Source organism: Prinia subflava, chromosome 11 (assembly GCF_021018805.1).
Source record: "Prinia subflava isolate CZ2003 ecotype Zambia chromosome 11, Cam_Psub_1.2, whole genome shotgun sequence".
In the NCBI taxonomy this organism is placed as follows: Eukaryota; Metazoa; Chordata; class Aves; order Passeriformes; family Cisticolidae; genus Prinia; species Prinia subflava.
In genome coordinates this window covers 24,822,557-24,842,101 of record NC_086257.1, presented here as the reverse complement: position 1 = coordinate 24,842,101, position 19,545 = coordinate 24,822,557, and the positions used below count along the sequence as shown (strand labels likewise).

Below are 19,545 nucleotides of genomic sequence, written 5' to 3'. Positions count from 1 at the left end.
ATTCCTGGGAATCTGTGCCTTGGGAAGTGCCCTGGCGGGGTCAGTGTCTCTCCACTCTGCAGGGTGCAGAGTCCCACGAGTGTCTGAGGAAGGGATGCTCAGGGGATCCACACCTGACAAGGCAAAGCTCTGCCCTGGGGCAGTGCCCTGATTAGAAGGTTTCAGATTGGGAATATTGAAAGATCCAGAAAGGAAGTGCAGAGCTGTGCCACTGACATCAAGCATTTATTAATGATTCCAGTCAAGAGAAAGAACTCATGAATATTTTAATGAGATTGTGAGGGGAAACCTCCCAAACACGATAAAATCACACTTAGCAAACAGCCTTTCAACTGCAGGGACAGTTCCAGCCTCTCTGATCTGTGGTTTCTGAGACTCAGGCTGACAGAGACTGCAGAAGCCAGGCCTGGTGCCAGGGGTCAGCAGGATCCCAGGGACTATGGAAAGCCTTGCCAGAAACATCTTTCTTCATCAGCCTAGATGGAAGCCATGGCTCACTGCCTCTGAGATGAAGGTTTCAGAGAAAGATAAAAGAAATAATGCTTGAGAAAAAGCCAGGGTATTTTCCAACACTGAATCTTTTCAATTTATGTGTTTATCTTATTCCCCGGGGCTGATGACAAGCTGGACCCTGTGTTCACAGGAAGGGGAGGCTCCATCAGTGTCACTGTAGGTAAAACAGCCCCCACTGGGGACCCCTCGCCCTGGGCACACCCGGTTCCTCCAGGGGAGCCCCAGGCCCCTCGATGAGCATTATCTGGGACAAAGAGGGACCCAAGGGACCTGCGAGTTCCAGAGGAGGCAGCAGCGCTGTCCTGGGAGCAGGGCGGGCTGTGCTCCTCACACTGCACGGCTCAGCTCTGCTTGATTTTCCCAACGTTTCCCACACGCACTAACAGCGGTTATCCCGGGTTAACTGCCCTTATCCCGGGTTAACTGCCCTTATCCCGGGTTAACTGCCATTATCCCGGGTTAACTGCCATTATCCCGGGTTAACTGCCATTATCCCGGGTTAACTGCCATTATCCCGGGTTAACTGCCCTTATCCCGGGTTAACTGCCCTTATCCCGGGTTAACTGCCCTTATCCCGGGTTAACTGCCATTATCCCGGGTTAACTGCCATTATCCCTGGTTAACTGCCCTTATCCTGGGTTAACTGCCCTTATCCCGGGTTAACTGCCATTATCCCGGGTTAACTGCCCTTATCCCGGGTTAACTGCCCTTATCCCGGGTTAACTGCCCTTATCCCGGGTTAACTGCCCTTATCCCGGGTTAACTGCCATTATCCCGGGTTAACTGCCATTATCCCTGGTTAACTGCCCTTATCCTGGGTTAACTGCCATTATCCCGGGTTAACTGCCATTATCCCGGGTTAACTGCCCTTATCCCGGGTTAACAGCCGTTATCCCGGGTTAACAGCCATTATCCTGGGTTAACTGCCGTTATCCCGGGTTAACTGCCCTTATCCCGGGTTAACTGCCCTTATCCCGGGTTAACTGCCCTTATCCCGGGTTAACTGCCGTTATCCCGGGTTAACTGCCTTATCCCGGGTCTCTGCAGACACAGCCCGGTCTGTGCTGGGAGGGCTCAGAGATGGGAACGGAGCGTCAGCAGCCCCTTACACAGCGTTTGCTTTGCAGAACGTGTACCTCTGAAATATGCACGTGCTGAGAGGTGATCAGGATGCAATTCCTCATGTTGATTAAAATGCTGCTTCCTTTATGAGCTGAGCTTCACAAAACAGCCTGATTTGTATGCTTACATTGAATTTTTGTGGTTTGTTTTACAAACTAAATTTAACTTCACTGCTATGTGTGCAAAAATGAATGCAAATATGCAACTTTCTTTAGCTTACAGTTATTAACCTGAGAGGTTAACTGTTAAGTCCAAGCCTAAAATGATGGCTTTATTTTGGGGGTTGGATGCTGGCATTATTTTTAATTACCTGGAACACTTTTTGCCCAGGATTACATACCCATGCTGCCAGATGCATTGGGACTGGAAAAGTAGGTAACTGTTAGACCTTGAGCCTAAGTTAGATAACCCCATTTTCGGCATCCTATCAAAAGCCTTTACTACTGGAATTCCTGAAGTGGTTAGGATTGGCAAAAAAAATCATAGTCTAGAGAAAATTGAAACTCATTTGGAGTAAGCTGCATTAGATGGCAAAATGGGCCTTTCTTTCTTACAAATGGCAGAAAACAAGCCTTAGGGGACAGAAAAGAGATTTATTCCATAGGAAAAGGTGCAGTAATTTTGTTTTCCTGCCCATTTTACCAGTGCTTTTGTTACAGATTTTGTATTATTCACTCCTGTGCCAGCATTCCACCAGGGCCTGACAACATCCAGTAGCACAATGTTCTGAAATGGAGCTGGTTGCTGTTATTATTTTAATGTCTTATATATCACAGCCTCTGAAAGACCTGCCAGAAGCCTTTTCACAGTGAAGATATCACTGGTCTTTGAGCCTCTAACAGTGTCCTATCTGCTATTCTATTCTGAGACAGTGAAGTTCCTATTTCTTTGACAATTCTCAGCCTCCCTTCAGTCCTCAATTTCAATTAAAACAGAACAAAGATCTTAAGGCAATGTTCTGGTATCACTCACTGGGTATCTCTAACCTTCAGCAACAGGCACTGGGAGAACTGGGACCTGGTCAAGTTTGTTCAATGAGAACACATCTCCTAAACCCCCCCAAATCTGTTCAAACAGAAGAATCTGTTCAAACAATTCTTCCCACAAGAAAATGTCTGCCAGTGCCAGGATCTCTCCACTCCATTTTGCCTGATAAGAGAATTCATGGGAGTAACTGTGATTTCATTCACCACTCTTCAGTGAAATATTAATGAGCTTTTTTTATTCTCCTCTGCTTCTCAGAACTGTTCCACCCTTTATCTCCTGCCAGATTTGAATGAGGACGACAGCAAAGGTCACCATGACAATGGTAACTGTGAACTGCTTCAGCACAGGATGCATTTAGCACTGAGCATTGCCAAGGCCACTTACAGATGTAGTAGGAATCCTAAATGCCTGCTTATGAGCCACTGAAAAAATTCCAGTCAAACAGCAAATCATGATCAGAGCAGCAACTCCCTGTGGAGTACCTTGGGCACTTAATGCGAGTGCAGCACTGTAGCCACGAGCAGACAATAAATATTGGTCTCTATAAAGGTTAGGAAGACATTTAAGAGAAAAGACATTGAAGCAGAAAAAGGAAACAAAATGACTAAGCCAAATTCCAGTGGAAATTGTATCACAGTCCAGAAAAACTGGAGTCAGTGGCTTCCCAAAGGCACAGAAAATGGCACACATTGTCCCAACACAACTGCGAGTTGCAAAACAAGTTGCAGGTGAAACAACAGAAGGAACATGTGCAGTGCAAATGAAGAAACTCTTCAGAGTGTTCCTGCTCAGGGCTGACAGCAGGCCCTGGCTGCTGCAGGAGCAGCGTCCCTCGGAGTGGTCAGTGCCAGCAGATGCGTCAGCGTGACGTCCACGGGCTGATGTCAGTGGGAAATTCACCCTTCCCCTGAGAGCTGCACTCCGAGGATCTGCACACGCTGAGGGAGCTGCTGCACAGCCCTGCTCCCCCCAGCCTCAGTCTGCTCCCCTCCGCCTCCCTGCCCAGCAAAACAAACGTCAGGAAAATTCAATTTTCCACAGTGAGCTAAGAAAAACTGAAAGAATGATCCTTCACTCATTTACTGTGTTCCCAGGAGAAAACCCACCTTGCCTTTATAAACTGCATTCTCCAAGCTCAAGAATAAAATGACTGTCCTTACATCATGGATAGGAAACAATGAAGTCATTTCCATTGGTATTTCCTTCTTTCCTCGCTGCTCACATGGGAGCAGGCAAGGGAGTCTCTCCCTCCATCACCACAACTCCCTAAGGAGGGCTTGGGTTAGGGTAGGAACAATACAGGAGAGATTTTTACTTCCTCTTGACTTTCTCCATATTCATTTTCTCATAATGGATCATTTTTTCTGATCTGTTTCCAGATAAGATCCACTCAGGGTGAGGACAGCCAGTGGCAGAGCTGCCATGGGCACATGAGGGCACTGCCATAAGATAACGGGGGCTGCCTGAAGCCACAGCTTCAGTATGGAATCCCCTGGAACAGGGAACTGCCATCAGAAATCAGCATTTCCACCTCTTTAAGACCTTCTGTCACCTCTGGCAGTCACACCCTCCTGCTGAATGCAGAGAGACCTCAGAGCACCTTCCCAAGGAGGAAACCTTTCCCTGTCAATCACTAACAGCAGAAGAGAGAAGTACCCGTGGTTGTCTTCTGGACCATAACCCGTTCAGAAGGCCCCAGAGCCCACTACAGCTCAAACCAGTGCTCAGAACAAGCTGACTGCTCTAAATGGGACATTGTAGAACATAATGAACTTTCATTATTCATTCTCACTCTGAAATCTGCCTGAACATTTGTGCTTGTTGGGATTTCAAGTGGGATTGTTCAAACAAAATTACAGAAGAATTTGCAGTGTGTGAGAGGAGGTTCTGGTATGATCAAAGGAAGAAAATCAAAGCTTTACAGGGTCTCACATGACAACACTGAAGAATCTGGACTTTCATTCTGCTCATATGCACCTCATTTGTTGCTTTTATGACTGTTGAGGAACGCCCAATTCATGGCTCCTCATTTTCACCCGTGTAAAACTCTCCTGAGTTCAGAAAGTGAGGCTGATGTCAGGACAGCCTCGCACTTTTCAGCAAAGGCTAAAACAGAACAATTAAAGAACATTAATCTCCATCACATGCAGTGACCTCTGCCAAAAGCTGGGATCAGTGAGGGCTGGGGAGACAGGACTGTGCTGCAATTCTCCCTTGTTTAGTCCTGATGTATCGAGTTTAGTCCTTCTTGACAATCCTGAGCAGCTTTTTTTTCTATTTTTACCTCCTCAAACATAGGATAATGTCCCTAAAAACAGAGAGAGAACATCAAAACAACTTCTGGAGCCAAAGTTCAGTCTCTGGAATCAAGGAACCCGATCTCTGACAAAGCTCCCAGGACAGGCAGCAACGCCAGAAATCCCAGACCTGTGTCTTGCTCTGCTAAAGCCTGGAGCAATCACTCCGAAACCTGCATCCTGTCAGGAGATATCACACTGCTACAAGATTCCAGAGACATGGAGCCAACAGTCCTGCAGCCAAGGAAAGGTTTCCTCTCAGGAAAACAGTTGGAGATAGTCTTGAACTAATTATAATAGAATTTCAGAGAGGCCATGAGATTTTCCAAAATAGGGAAATCCTTACTACTTAACTGAATTTATTTAGGAAATAATAAATAAACCCCCCAACATTAAGGACAAAGCAAGTTGTAATTGTGAATACAGAAGGATTTTCCCTTATGGAACTCCCTTGAACTCCTGAGGAGCTGCCTGTAGTGCTTGTGCCCAGGCTGTGGCACTGTGGAGCTCTCTTCCAGCAGAGGGAGGAGGGACACAGGTGAGTGAACACTCAGGAGAGTGGAGCAGGTGTGACAAGAACCGCCACACACCATTGTCCCATTGGTCTGGATTCCTGTCCCAGCTTGGTGGCTGATGAGTATCAGGTTTTTGCAACATCTGTCCTTGTCTTTATGTCTTATGCATTGCCAGGACTCCTGGCACAGAATAGGGATCCATTTTCCAATTTGCATTTCTGGTTTGTTTATTTTCATCTCCCTTAATTACCTGTAAATTTATACTGGTGATACAACTTATCCACTCTATATGTCTCTGTTCTTGCTCAGCTGCTTTGAGCACAAAGCCTGGCACCAGAAATATGCAAGATGACTGCATGTACAAAGAAAAGTAAATATATATGAGTCACAGAAAACACAGCTCTTGCTCACATGCCTGCACTGAAAGAGCCAAGTTCTCCCTTCAGTCACCTCTTCAAAGGGGTGAAGCAGTGTCAGCCAAGGCTGGGACACACCACTGCTGGATACAATGGAGTTCACATCCATTTTCATGATGAAGTGGTAAAATGTGGACGTTCCATGAAGAAACTTCACTCCAAAGGCCTGCAGGGCAGGAGTGACTCAACAATGCCAAGCAGGAATTGAGCTAACAAAGCTGCTCTGGTCAGCTGGCTGCCCCAAGCACGATGCTCTGCCCACACACACACCCAGGGATAACAGGGACTGTCACCTGTGGGAGCTGTTGGGGGGACAGCACAGCACCTCGTGTCTCAGCAGGGAGAAGCAGCACAGGGGATGGATGGAGGTGGGGGCAGGGTGGCAGTGGTGGCAGCAGAGCCCCAGGCTGCACTCTCCAGCTCAGTCAGTGACCAGTTCACTACCACACACTGCCCGGACTGGCAGGGCATGGGGATGTTTCCTCTTGCTGCTGTACAGATCTCATTACAGTAACAAATCAGGTACGCTCCTTTCCAGACTAAGCTGCAATCACTGTTGATTACCAGCCTATTAAACTCCATGGAATTACTTAAGTGCTTCCTCTGGAATTAGTGCAGTTATCAGCATGGCTAATGGCAAGTGGTTTCAGTCATTTTACCACACACTTCTCATGTTCAACTTCATACAATGAAATAAAAATTACATTTAGACACAGTGTGAAGTGGAACACCTTCTTTCTCAGTGTCTGCTCAGTTCAAGTGTTTCCTCTGTGTATTTTCCGGAGTGGGTGTTTGATCATGATTTTCCTGCACATTTTCCTGCTCTTTAGCAGTGAATCAGCAGCTGGAATGCCACCGAAGGGGAGCAGCAATCACAGCAAAGACTAATGGTGCTTTAAAGGACTGCTAATAAATACACACAGTGTGAAAAACCTGCTTTGAACTTAAGAACCTGCACAAAGAACAGACCAGCTCCTGTGGGGTTTAGGCACCCATTTTTTCCAGATATGCCACCAGTGTCCACAGCAGGACCCAGAGAAAGGGCCTGGAAGCATACAAGAGTTTCTCATGAAATCATTTTCATCTGTACATGTAAATTTAAAATTTCATGTAGTGAATATGCTTTCTCTAACAATTAAGTTCATACTATTACTGAGAGCAGAAAACCACAGGCAAATAGGAAAAAAAAAGGTACGATAACACCAAAGCAGATACCTACATATTCCTTACAAGTGCATTGATATGAGCTTGAAATAGAAAGGGGAAATTTACTGTGCAAATTGTTTTTGAAGACTCAGAGAGGTTAAATTAATGCCCCTAAATGTCAACATTAAAGGGAGATTCAAGAAGAACCAGGTTCTTTCCCTTTGCATAAGGGGAAGATTACTTTGGAGGTAAGAACTTTGCTCTGACTATTATTTTTATAAATTTTAATTACTATTATTATTCCTATTAATCACATCTCAATTCTTTATAGGCTTTTAAGTCAGAATCACAACATGGTTTGGGCTGGAAGGACCTTAAAGCCCATCCAGCCCCACCCTGCCATGGCAGGGACACCTCCCACTGCCCCAGGCTGCTCCAGCCCCAGTGTCCAACCTGGCCTTGGGCACTGCCAGGGGACAGGGACAGCCACAGCTGCTCTGGGAATCTGTGCCAGGGCCTGCCCACCCTGCCAGGGAACAATTCCTGCCCAATATCTGACCCAAATTTCCCCTCTTTGAGTTTGAAAGAGCAGGAAAGGCAAGCACAGGACAAAGCCAGCAGCCTCTGGCTGCTTTGCTGGAAGCAAATGGAATGTCCAGTGCCTTCAGCACCAAGTCCCTGAAGGTTTTATGGTTTCCTACGGGTCCAGTCTAGGCTTGTGCTCCATGGAAAACAAGGAATGATAATTACAGGCAATTTTAGCCCAAGCAATACACTGAGTGAGAAACGAGAACTGTACTGGTCACTTCTGCAGCATGAGGTGCTAAAACCACCGGGGATCTGGGAGAAAACAGTCCAAAATGCATTACAGATTACTGTCCTACTGTTAATGCACTTGGAGTTCCATTTGAGGTGACTTCTGCAGGCCCAGCAGCTCTGCGGGCTGTGCAGGGAGCTGTGAGGGGAGCTCCGGGCACTGCCCCGGGCACTGCTGCAGGGACACACCGGGCACTGCCGCAGGGACACACCGGGCACTGCCCCGGGCACTGCCGCAGGGACACACCGGGCACTGCCCCGGGGACACACCAGGCACTGCCCCGGGGACACACCGGGCACTGCCCCGGGCACTGCCGCAGGGACACACCGGGCACTGCCGCAGGGACACACCGGGCACTGCCCCGGGCACTGCCCCAGGGACACACCGGGCACTGCCGCAGGGACACACCGGGCACTGCCGCAGGGACACACCGGGCACTGCCCCGGGCACTGCCCCGGGGACACACCGGGCACTGCCCCGGGGACACACCGGGCACTGCCCCGGGCACTGCCCCGGGGACACACCGGGCACTGCCTCAGGGACACACCGGGCACTGCCGTAGGGACACACCGGGCACTGCCCCGGGCACTGCCGTAGGGACACACCGGGCACTGCCACAGGGACACACCGGGCACTGCCCCGGGGACACACCGGGCACTGCCTCAGGGACACACCGGGCACTGCCTCAGGGACACACCGGGCACTGCCGTAGGGACACACCGGGCACTGCCTCAGGGACACACCGGGCACTGCCGCAGGGACACACCGGGCACTGCCCCGGGCACTGCCCCGGGGACACACCGGGCACTGCCGCAGGGACACACCGGGCACTGCCGCAGGGACACACCGGGCATTGCCGCAGGGACACACCGGGCACTGCCGCAGGGACACACCGGGCACTGCCGCAGGGACACACCGGGCACTGCCCCGGGGACACACCGGGCACTGCCGCAGGGACACACCGGGCACTGCCCCGGGGACACACCGGGCACTGCCGCAGGGACACACCGGGCACTGCCGCAGGGACACACCGGGCACTGCCGCAGGGACACACCGGGCACTGCCCCGGGGACACACCGGGCACTGCCGCAGGGACACACCGGGCACTGCCCCGGGGACACACCGGGCACTGCCCCGGGGACACACCGGGCACTGCCGCAGGGACACACCGGGCACTGCCGCAGGGACACACCGGGCACTGCCGCAGGGACACAGCGGGCACTGCCGCAGGGGCACTCCCGGCCCGCTGCAGCCCCTGGTGCCGGCCGCGTTGGCAGCGCTGCGATCGGGGGATGTTTCCTGCAGCAGAGGGAGCTGCAGCCCCGCAGTTCCAGCCGCAGTTCCAGCCTGCGAGCCCCGGCAAACAGGCACGGACCCCGGGACATCCCGGCACAGCCTGCAGGGCCAGGGCCCGGCTGGGTCGCGCCAAGGACAGCCCCGAAAGGGGCTCTAGGCAGGTACAGCCCGGGGGTTTTACCTCCCTCATGCCGTTCCTGGCCAGGTTAGTCCGGCAGTGAGCCGGGGTATCCTCAGGGCAGTGCCTGGTGCCAGGGGACCACACTGGCAAAACGTAAAGAAATCAGCCGCTTACTTAGTGCCAAACATCTACAGTGCCAGCATCCTAATCCTTGTGGCTTTCTGTAGCTCTCCCTTTCGGGACAGGCTCCTGCGCTCCCCGGCCCAGGCTGGTGCTGCAGGGGACGGTGGCGCTGCCGGTGACACCGGGCAGGGGTGGCTCACTCACGGACACGGACACACAGACACAGGGCTGGGAGTCAGCAGCTGCTGATTTGCTAAGGCTGCTCTAAAAAGGGTGTGCTTCCTTCGCCCTGTGGGATACTGCTGTGATCTCCACACATGGGACTGAGTGGCAAAGGAAAGGACTTGCACACCTCCTTCTGAACCTCCTTCTGAGCCTGGACAGCTCCAGCTGTTCTCTGGGTCACTCTGAGGTGTTCTGCCACACCACGAGGGCTTTGCACAATCCTGTGCACTCGGTATCCACCCTGATACCTTGATGACATTTAGGCAGTACCTGAACTTTACCCAAGTCTTCTGTACCTGAATATTCAAAGTAATAAAAATCAAACTTTTACAAGATTCATATAGGGTGAACAAATTATCTTATTCCTCAGAGCCTCATTATACAAAGTTATGTAAAGGGAAAATCCCTAAGAATGGAGTGGTAAGATTAAGAACTACACACAGATGCTGAAGAGCCTAATCAAAGTCTTTTTTTCATGTTCTTATAGGAAGGATGAGTAACTGGAAGATTCTGTGCCTATACCTTCCCTTTCAGTTATTTTATCAGTAAAAATGTGACACTCAACCTTTTTTCTGCATCCACAGATAAGGAGATCGTTCCCTGAGGTTCCAGCTGGGAATGAAGAGGAAAGGCTGAGTTCCTGCCTATCCCCTGTGCATTAGGGGTGACACTGTGACACACCGAGTGTGACACATTTCCTTGGATTGCAGGTTCTGTCCGTAATGGGTCTCATGATGTTTTCCCTTGCCTTGTTTCTGTACCAGAGCCGGGCTGGCTGTGGGACGGGGTGACACTGCTGAACCTGCTCACTCAGGTGTGCTTTGAGCCGCAGCACTGAAGGGGAGCACAGACCTATGCCTTCATCAGGGAACCACTTTGTGTCTCCCTAACCCTGCCCGCAGATCAACACTTCAGGGATCTCTGGAGTTAAAACATTGTATCTCAGTTCTGCTGCTGCTTGTGAATTGGCCTGAGTGGGTTCGCAGGGCTGGGAGAGCGACGTTTGGCTGGAGGAGTGTTGCCTTTTGTTCCATTGTGGCATTCCTACTGATCCCCCACAGCAAGAACAAAACAAAACCAATTTCTGAAGTCGATTCTTAAAAAAATCCTCTCAGCCAAGTCAGAGATGCCTGTATTGTGCAAGGCCTGGAGGCAGTTGGGGGAGTTTAGCCATATAAAAAAGTGTTTGTTTTAAATGCACTCCCCTTCGTTTCAGGATACAATGTCCTGAAGGATCTCTCTTCCCTCCCCGTGGCCAAGGGCTCTGGCCAGGGGAGGCAGCTTCTCCTGGAGGTCCCAGTGCCCAGGGGATGGGTGTAACCCAAATCCAGGGGTCCCACAGAGCCTCTGAGCCCTCTCGTGTCTTCCTAAGCACAACTGCCAGAAGCTCTTCCCTCCTCTTGGGAACCCAGAGCAGAGGGTGTTCTGTGCCAAAATCAAGCATGATCAAGAACTGAAATAAGCCTGGACAGTGGAAGAGACTTCTTTAAAATCCACATTTCCTGTGTACTGTTTGTTTGTTGTAACACATCACAGTGTTATTCTGCATGGAAAGGACTCAGAAGCAGTAACACCACTGAAGGCCTTCATAAGAAAGAAAAACTCCTCTTTCTAAAATACCTCTGTCCCCTGGGGAGCTGGAGTACCTGCCACTGGAATTCAGTCAGCATTTTTCTTGTCTAATCTCCACATGATGAGCTCACATAGCCCTTAATGACTCAGTGTGTTTATTATTTTTAACAGGGAATATTACAGTCTCTCACCTACTTTTAGGTCATGGTGTTACTTTTTTTACATTTCATTACAGAAACAGGCAATAATTTCTAATAAAACATTGGAAATTTCTGTACAAGCTTCAACCTAGTCCTAAAAGGACCCTAAAGCACTGACAAGGGCTTGAAGAGATTTAAAAGGATGATAGAAGAATCAAAGACTCTGTATCTTTGATCTCAAATTATATTCTAAACTGTGTTATTAAATTAAGTCTAACTTAAATGTCAAATATATTAAATGCTTCAACTGGATCAAGGTTAATGTATAGATTGAAAGCATCTCCTAGAACTTCTCTTTTAAACTGTGCATTCTGTGCTAAGCAATTGAATTTACCCCAGCTCTGAGGCTATAGATAATCCCTCCTCGTTTGCAGTAACCACCACCCAGTGAAGTTCCCTGAATTCTTTGTAGAGCATCAGTGTTTCACGGGCACTTCCAGGGGGTCTGTGGAGTTGCTCTTGTCAAGTATTTCCCAGTTTTCAGCAGTGTTTGCTGTAAAAAGGCAATCCCTGAGAGCTTTCAGGAATTTTTGGGAACACTAAAGACCTCCCTACTTGTCTGCTCCAAGTCCTTCTCTTGTGTGTTTCTCACGTGGGAATTTATTTACACTAAAACTTGCTGTTTCAGGAGAAGCAGCACAGCACAGAATTGTATCCCCCTGTGCAGATGGGAGCAGCTGGAGCTGAAACCAGCACAGGAGACTCAGGAAAGCTGCTGAGCATAAATCCTGCAGGCAGAAATAAAGAGCACGGGCAGAATGTGGGGGAGAGGAGCTGCACACCCCTCATTCCAGGCAGGAGCCAGCTTGTTTAACTCCTTCCAGCAGTGTTCCACAGCAGCAGCAGCAGTGCAGGGCTCCCTCAGCAGTGTTCCACAGCAGCAGCAGCAGCAGTGCAGGGCTCCCTCAGCACCCATCCACAGCAGCAGCAGCAGTGCAGGGCTCCCTCAGCAGTGTTCCACAGCAGCAGCAGCAGTGCAGGGCTCCCTCAGCAGTGTTCCACAGCAGCAGCAGCAGTGCAGGGCTCCCTCAGCACCCATCCACAGCAGCAGCAGTGCAGGGCTCCCTCAGCACCCTTCCACAGCAGCAATGCAGCGCTGCCTCCCTGCACTGTGGCCCCTGGCATGGCACAGCACCCCTGGGTGCTCACAGACCCCGTGTCACAGCACAGGCTGCTCAGGGTTTCACTCACACACTAAACAGGGCAATTGTTTGAGGAAGTGTTGAGTATAAACTAAATAAGGACTTAAGGGCTCTAAGCAGAGATTCCACCCGGACTCACAGTTCAGCTGAGGCGTGGGAACAGAACTGGGAGGGAAACACTCACCAAAGCTGTTCAGGTGTAAGCACAGCTCAAGTCTCGGGGGCTGGGAAATCAACCTTCAGCTTCTCTCCACTGTTTTCTAGAAGGAGGGAGAAGGAAAAAAAATGTAGACATTTGGGAATAATTAATTTGCAGTGAGCCCTGCTTAGGCAAGTGCTTCTCCACCAACTCTTCTTTTAAATATTTCTGATAATGGGATGCAGATACTTACACCTGTGAATTACAGAGGCAATTTGCACCCACTTAGAGCTCTGTTTGGGAAGGTATAAAAATACCCCAATAACAGGAATCCGGTCCATTCCTTATAACCATTATTAGAAATGAAACTAGAAATTATTTTTGCTTCACTAATAACAGGAAAATCAGGCAGAAATGTGCCTTTGAACATTCCGTGACAATCTCGGCTGTCACTAAATGTATGAATATTGTCCCTGCAGAAGTTCTCCTTGCTCTTCCATCCTCCTGCCCCCTTCAGCCACCCCCTTCCCAAGAATGGGATGACTGGAAAAAGCGAAGTGTCCCAAGATTGTTCCAAGACATCTCAATACTTCAGGTCACTGAACTGTTTCAAGCCTGTGCTCGGTGCCAGAGGCTGCATCCCTGCAATCCTGATCCCCAGGATGTCAGATACACTCTGCAAGTTCCCCTGCCCAGTCAGCCTGGCTGCACACTGCCCACAGACACGGAATGTTAGGATCCAGGGATCAGGGACAAAGCAGTCAAAGGAAAGGGTCTAAACAGCAGACTCCAGCACAAAAAGGCATTTGTGTCCATCCCACCTGGGAACATTCTGTGTGTAAATCCTTTCTGATACAAATGCTGCATAAACAGACATCATTTAAACCCTGTAAGTGAGCAAGCTCAAACTTTTCATAAAGAACTGCCTAGAGAACAAAAGATCTTTTTTTTCCTAGGGATTCTTCCACATACGCTGCAACAACACCGAGATATTTTGGGAATGCTGCTCCCCCTGTAAAATTGACTCTAGATTCTCCATGACAGGTAATTGTGGCAGGTAACAGAGCAGATGACCTGAGATTGTCCAAACAGATTCGAGTGAGCAGGAAAATGAAGGGGTTTGAAGGCAAGCCATTTGGCTCATCTCTCCCTGCAGTTACAGCTGTCATACTCCACATGACAGCTACAACTTCAATGTCTTTCAGCTTGATTTGATCCTTGTGTGACAGTCCATCAAATTCAGGAGTCAATCCCACAACTGTATCATATCTTTCCCTAAAATTCACAGAAATCACACTGCTTCTAATTCTTTTAAAAGAAATGGCCTGAAATGAAAACTCTCCCCAGCTTTTGATAATTTCTTTCAGTGAGAGTGCAGCACCTCCCTAAGCAAATGTGCAGCTGAAAACTGTGACAGTGCAAGAGCAAGGCCTGCACAGAACCCACCAGACACAGGGAATCCTTCCAATGTCAGACTGGAGCGAAGTCTGAGCTGCAGGGGGTGCAGGCAGGACTGCAGGGGATGCAGGCAGGACTGCAGGGGGTGCAGGCAGGACTGCAGGGGGTGCAGGCAGGACTGCAGGGGATGCAGGCAGGACTGCAGGGGGTGCAGGCAGGACTGCAGGGGGTGCAGGCAGGACTGCAGGGGGTGCAGGCAGGACTGCAGGGGATGCAGGCAGGACTGCAGGGGGTGCAGGCAGGACTGCAGGGGGTGCAGGCAGGGGTTATCCCAGCCCTGGGCTGCTTGGCAGGGCAGCTCTGGCACCTGAGCCCCTGTGCTGCCTGCTGAGCCCACCAGGCCTGGCAGGGCTGGAATACCAGCGAGGAGCAGCCACAGTGTCACTTCCAATGGTGAAACCCTCTCTGGTGAGCACTCACAAAGAACACGCTTCACCTTCCCAGTTTTGGGAACACATCTCTGGTTTGGAAGTGCACTGTTGTGTACAGGATTCAGTGGTTCCATCCCAATCTCCCTGCAGAAAATGGGCAAGGAGTGCAGAGAGGCCACACAACTTCCAGCCCAACCCTGCTGTCCCCAGCACCTCTGCCAGCTCAGGGACACGCACATGTCCCAGAGTCCAGCAGAGGTACCTGGATCAAATACAGATTCACAGGACAAGGAAATCCAAGGACACTTCTCCCTCAGCACTCCTCATCAAGAGCCTCCATGCCAAGGATCCGTAGGTTTAGTGTGGGGCAGCTTACACATCCTGGGGGAAGACCTGAGCTGAATGCTGGGAAGAGCTCCGGGCTCAGCTGTGTCCTCGTGGGAAGCCCCTGAACCTCCCCACACAGAACTATTCCAGGCATCCCGAGTAATCTCCTCTGTTCACCGTGCCCAGGTCTTTCCCTCTGCCAGGTGAAGGCTGCTGGGGCTTCCAGAGGGTCCTGGCAGAGCCCCCATCCCCTGCTGGGACACACTGAGCCCCTAAGGAGCACCCTGACACCCGGGCCAGCCCCTGGCACACGGATCAGGCCTCTCCCTCGCCTCGGGCACAGTTTGTGAATAAATCCTCCCTACATGCCTTGTGCAGGCTGGGGCTGTCAGTCATGACACAATAGCAGTGCCTCGACTTAATCACAGCCTTTCCATCAGCTGCTGCCTGGGGGCTCCCACAAACCCACCCCTCCTCTGCTGCTCCAGCCTCACCTCCTGCCATTTCTGCCCTCACTTGTTTACAGCTGACGTTCCAAAATTAATCACAAATCAAGCAAAGCCATTCACGTTCCCAGACCCTGCCAAGTGTAAAATAAAGGCACTGAAGGAATCAAACTTAATTTTAACCCAATGCTAACAAGTTTAAATTAAGAATTTTGATTATTGAAAAGCAGATGGGACTGTGAGGCATTATATGGCCACTGCTATAAATCAGGCCAATGCCTGATTTATAAAAAAGAAATTTCATCAAAATCCATTCTTCATAGTAATGAATAGACGAGATAACTAAGGCCCATTAAACCAAGTTATTTTCTTAAAATATCCCATTGCAGTGGTAGAAACTTGTGTAAATACAGTCTCTTACTGCAAGATAAAAAATATACCTAATTTTCTTTTTTTCTTTGTTCAGGGGTACATCAAAGGCATCAACTTCATCAGCCAGAATTCTATATGGTGGAAGTTGGAAGTATTATGCAAATCAGGATTAATTCTCCTGGCAACAGCAGAGGAGCCCCATTTCACTGCCAGGGTGCCACTGCCTGTTCAGAGGTGTCAGAGACAGCCCGAGTCACACAGGGCATTATGCAACAGGGAAATGAAACATTCAGAGCCTCCTTTCCCAGCCTGGCTGTGGCTCCTCATTCACTCAGCAGCAATGATCTCCCAGGATTCTCCTAGAGAAGGAAATGGGTTAAACTGATGAGGTATTTTTAATGTGTGTTGACAAAGGTCCAGAGTGAATGTACAGTTACATTAGTTAAATTGGGACTGCTCTGCTCAGCCCCAGTAGGAATGTCTTCCTCTTGCATTATTTAAATCTTCTAGGTTTTTTTTAACATTTCATTATGTAGAAAGAAGAAATGCATCAGATGCAAATCCACTGGGAAAATATTCCTGCATTTTCTGTAAAATCACATTGAAGAAGCCATGGAAATTTGTTGCATTTTCACACTATCTTTACACTTAATTTGTACACAGTCCTTTTCCTTTTCTTTCCCTAATTCCACTGTAGGGTGCAAAGAAAGAGGAAGGGAAAAGTACATTTTTGTACTCAGCTTGAGCAGAGTACCCCTGCACAGCAAGGATAGGGATCAGTGACACCCGTTCAATCCCCGTGGTTTCAGTCCCCAGTGACAAGCAGAGAACAGCCTGGAAGAAGCACTGAGATCCTCCTCGGTGATAGATTGTCTGCTGCCACCTGAGAGGACAACATCACATGGATTTTGTGGCTGGTACAGGAAGATAACAAAGTGATGCCCTATCACATCTCTGAGTCAGTGACCTGAGTTCCTTTGGATGCTTCCCTAGGCAAGGGAAGTCTACACAAACCAAACTCTCCTCTACAGCAAATCCCCCTGCACTGTCATTCCTGGAATCCTTCCACAGGGAACTTCCTTTCCTTTTCCTTTGAGGGCAAAATTCAGTGCTGAGTGATTTGATCAGACTGTGATTGCTTTTGTACATGTGAGCAATCTGTTCACTCCCACTCAGACCTGCTTGGCATGTTGGCTAAGCTGCACGTGGTGCCCCATTTTCCCCTCATTCTAAAATATTCAGGGGTCGTTTCTGATGAACAACTGTGGGGACTTTTAAGGGAGGCCCCAATCCATATGGCAACTGGACTTAAAATAATGTATAGGTGCAAGTTCCCTGCTGAAAGAATGCATCAGTCTTGTATTACAAACAGCCCAAACATAAACAGATTTTACTGTTATTGCTTTAGATAAAATCTTTCACCCCTTCCAAGGTTTTATATCATTTCACACTTATAGGAAAAAGTCCCAAAAGGGACTTTTCAAATGGGATTCAGCCACAGCTGCTCTATCATAAATCTAGAGAATTAAAACGTGCAGTGAGACAGTTTGGCTAAACAACATCTTGATTTCCCTCATGTGAGGCAGCTTGTGTAAACAGGAACAGCAGCATGGATGGGATCTTGCTCAGGACATGGAAATGGGGAGAAAGGGAGAGCAAAGCACGAGGAAAAGCGACAGTGGAGGAGGCTGAAGGAGGACATGGGGGTGCCAAGGAGAATTAACAAAGTCTTTGGAGTCAGAGAGCACAGGAGGGGAGAGGGAGGGAAGGGGAACATTCACCTCAGCCATACGTGGTGAGATCACCAGTTCCTGATTATGAAAAGCCCCCCCTGGAGCCACTGGAGACCTCACTGGCAGTGGGAAGACAGAGCAGCATGACCTGGCATCACCTGTGGGACTCTGGGAAGAATTTAGATTTTGCAATCTAAAAACAAATTTAGAAATTACCTTGCAGTCTTCCCAAATCAATCCCTCCAAGATTTAAACAATTCTCTCCCTGAATCCAGCTGGAATTCCTCCATTTCTGGCTCCATCCATGGAGGCACGCTGCCAGCCCAGGTTGGGTACTGGGTGTAAGTGACTGCTCAGTGTATTGCAGATTTTAGCAGCCACACCAACGAGCTTTCCATGAACAGCAAATTCAGGATTAATACCAACCCCAAATGTAACATGTACACACACAGCATGCAATCTGTTCCTCACTCTTGTACGACCAGCTAAGCTGGCAATTGGCCATTCTTATACAAATACTGAGTATCAGAAGAAAGAAAAAGAATCAAGAACCATACAGGTCTTACTTCTCACTCAATCAGAACCATATAAAAAAGGTATTGTGGTTCATTACAGGAAAAAACCCCGTTATTCCTAATGGAAAACATGTTTTCTCCTGATACCAGCAACCAGATGGCAGCTAAACAATGAACTGTCGAAGAAAACTGGGAAGAGTTTTCCTTCCCCCAGCTAACACGGACATTGGGTTTGCACTGCCAAGGTGCTCAGTCCTGCCCCTGCCCCACAGAGCACAGCCTGTGGCAGGGAGGGAGCAGCTCTGCTCTCAGCTGGACCCTATTCCCAACAGCTCTGTGTGACCCAGCTGTGGGACTGGAGCTGCTCCACAGCCCCCCAGCCTGGGAGGCCTTGGGACACAGGGCCTCCAGCTGCACTCACTCTTCCAAGGGACAGTTTCTTGGAGCTTTGAAAGAGTTTTATTTTAGCATCTGTATGAAGTTCTTCCCTGTCAGATCAAATGCAGTGATTGCATCAGCCTGTGCAGGTACAATTCCAGGACTGTTCCTGCTCTCAGTTTTAGATCTGACATTTATATCCCAGCACTGCCATAACTGGTGCCCGTGGCTGGAAGCTGAGAAGTCAATTGTGTGTTTTCCTTCTCCACAGTGTCTCAAAGGGAACAGAATGTCTCCCCCCTGCTGAAACACACTCCACTCATCAGCACCACTTTGTGGGCCTCTACCTTCCTCTGTCAGTTCATAAAAGTGCCTGCCAAGTTCTGCTTTGGGATGGGGCTGGGACAGCCCGGGGGATGGCCCTGCTTTCCCTGAGGCAGAGCTCAGCCAGGGCGCAGCAGTGAGTGTTGGCAGTGAATTGGGAATCCATGGCCCACACAGGAGCCTCCCTTGTCTGCCAGCACCGACAAACGCTGGAACAGCTGCCAGAGCCCACGGGGAGTATGGCCACAGCACCACCTCTCTGTGCGTGTGCCATCAGGAATAATGGGATGTGCAGGTTTGCACTAACCCCTTCCTTCTCCAAACTCCTGCTATTCCACAGCCAGGTCCCACCAGAGTCGTTTCCAAGCTGGCCGAGGGCAGCAGGAAAGGCCAAAGTGTGGGGACCTTGAGCTTGAGCTTTGATTCAGCTGCAGGGTGAGCAGAAAGAAGTGTGAGCCTGCTGAATGCTGCAGTGTGGCACCGTGCACTGGGGCGCAGGAACTGCAACAGCAACACCAACAACAGAGCTGAGAGCACAGAGAAACGGCCTAACTTTGGTCCCAGAATTACTGTGCAGGACAGCCAGGGTTAAGGTGACCCCCAGGCAGGATGAGCTGCGTCTCTGCCTTTGCTCCCAGGTGAGGCACTCAGATGTCTGCAGGTCAGTTCCCTGTTTCTCACAGAGCTCTTTGGGACCCCTCTCTCACCTGGCTGAGGTGTCACCACTCCAGCTGCAGTTCCAGGCCCACCAGGGTCTGTGCTCCCATTCTGTGCTGCATCCACTGCCGAGCTCAGTCAAAGCAGGGTGTGCAGGCTCCCACCCCCTGCTCCGTGTGCTCACTGAGCCGGCTGGGGCTGCGGGCAGCTTCCCGGGCTGTGCTCCACACACAGCGGGGCGGGCCCTGCCGGAGGCTTGAGAGGAGCCAGGAGACCGCAAACACCTCTGCTGGTTCTGAGCCCGGCTGCCCTCCCACCCCCGGAGCCCTCCGT

General features: G+C 49.9%; 1 long non-coding RNA gene across 1 annotated transcript; it reads right to left on the bottom strand.

Moving 5' to 3' along the window:
- Nucleotides 1-314: 314 nt before the first annotated feature.
- LOC134556280 (uncharacterized) lies at nt 315-19,421 on the bottom strand. Its single transcript, XR_010081631.1, has 3 exons — nt 19,263-19,421; nt 12,677-12,752; nt 315-503 (listed from the first exon to the last, which is right to left on the bottom strand). It is a non-coding gene; the product is annotated as an uncharacterized LOC134556280 (long non-coding RNA).
- Between the last annotated feature and the right edge of the window lie 124 nt (nt 19,422-19,545).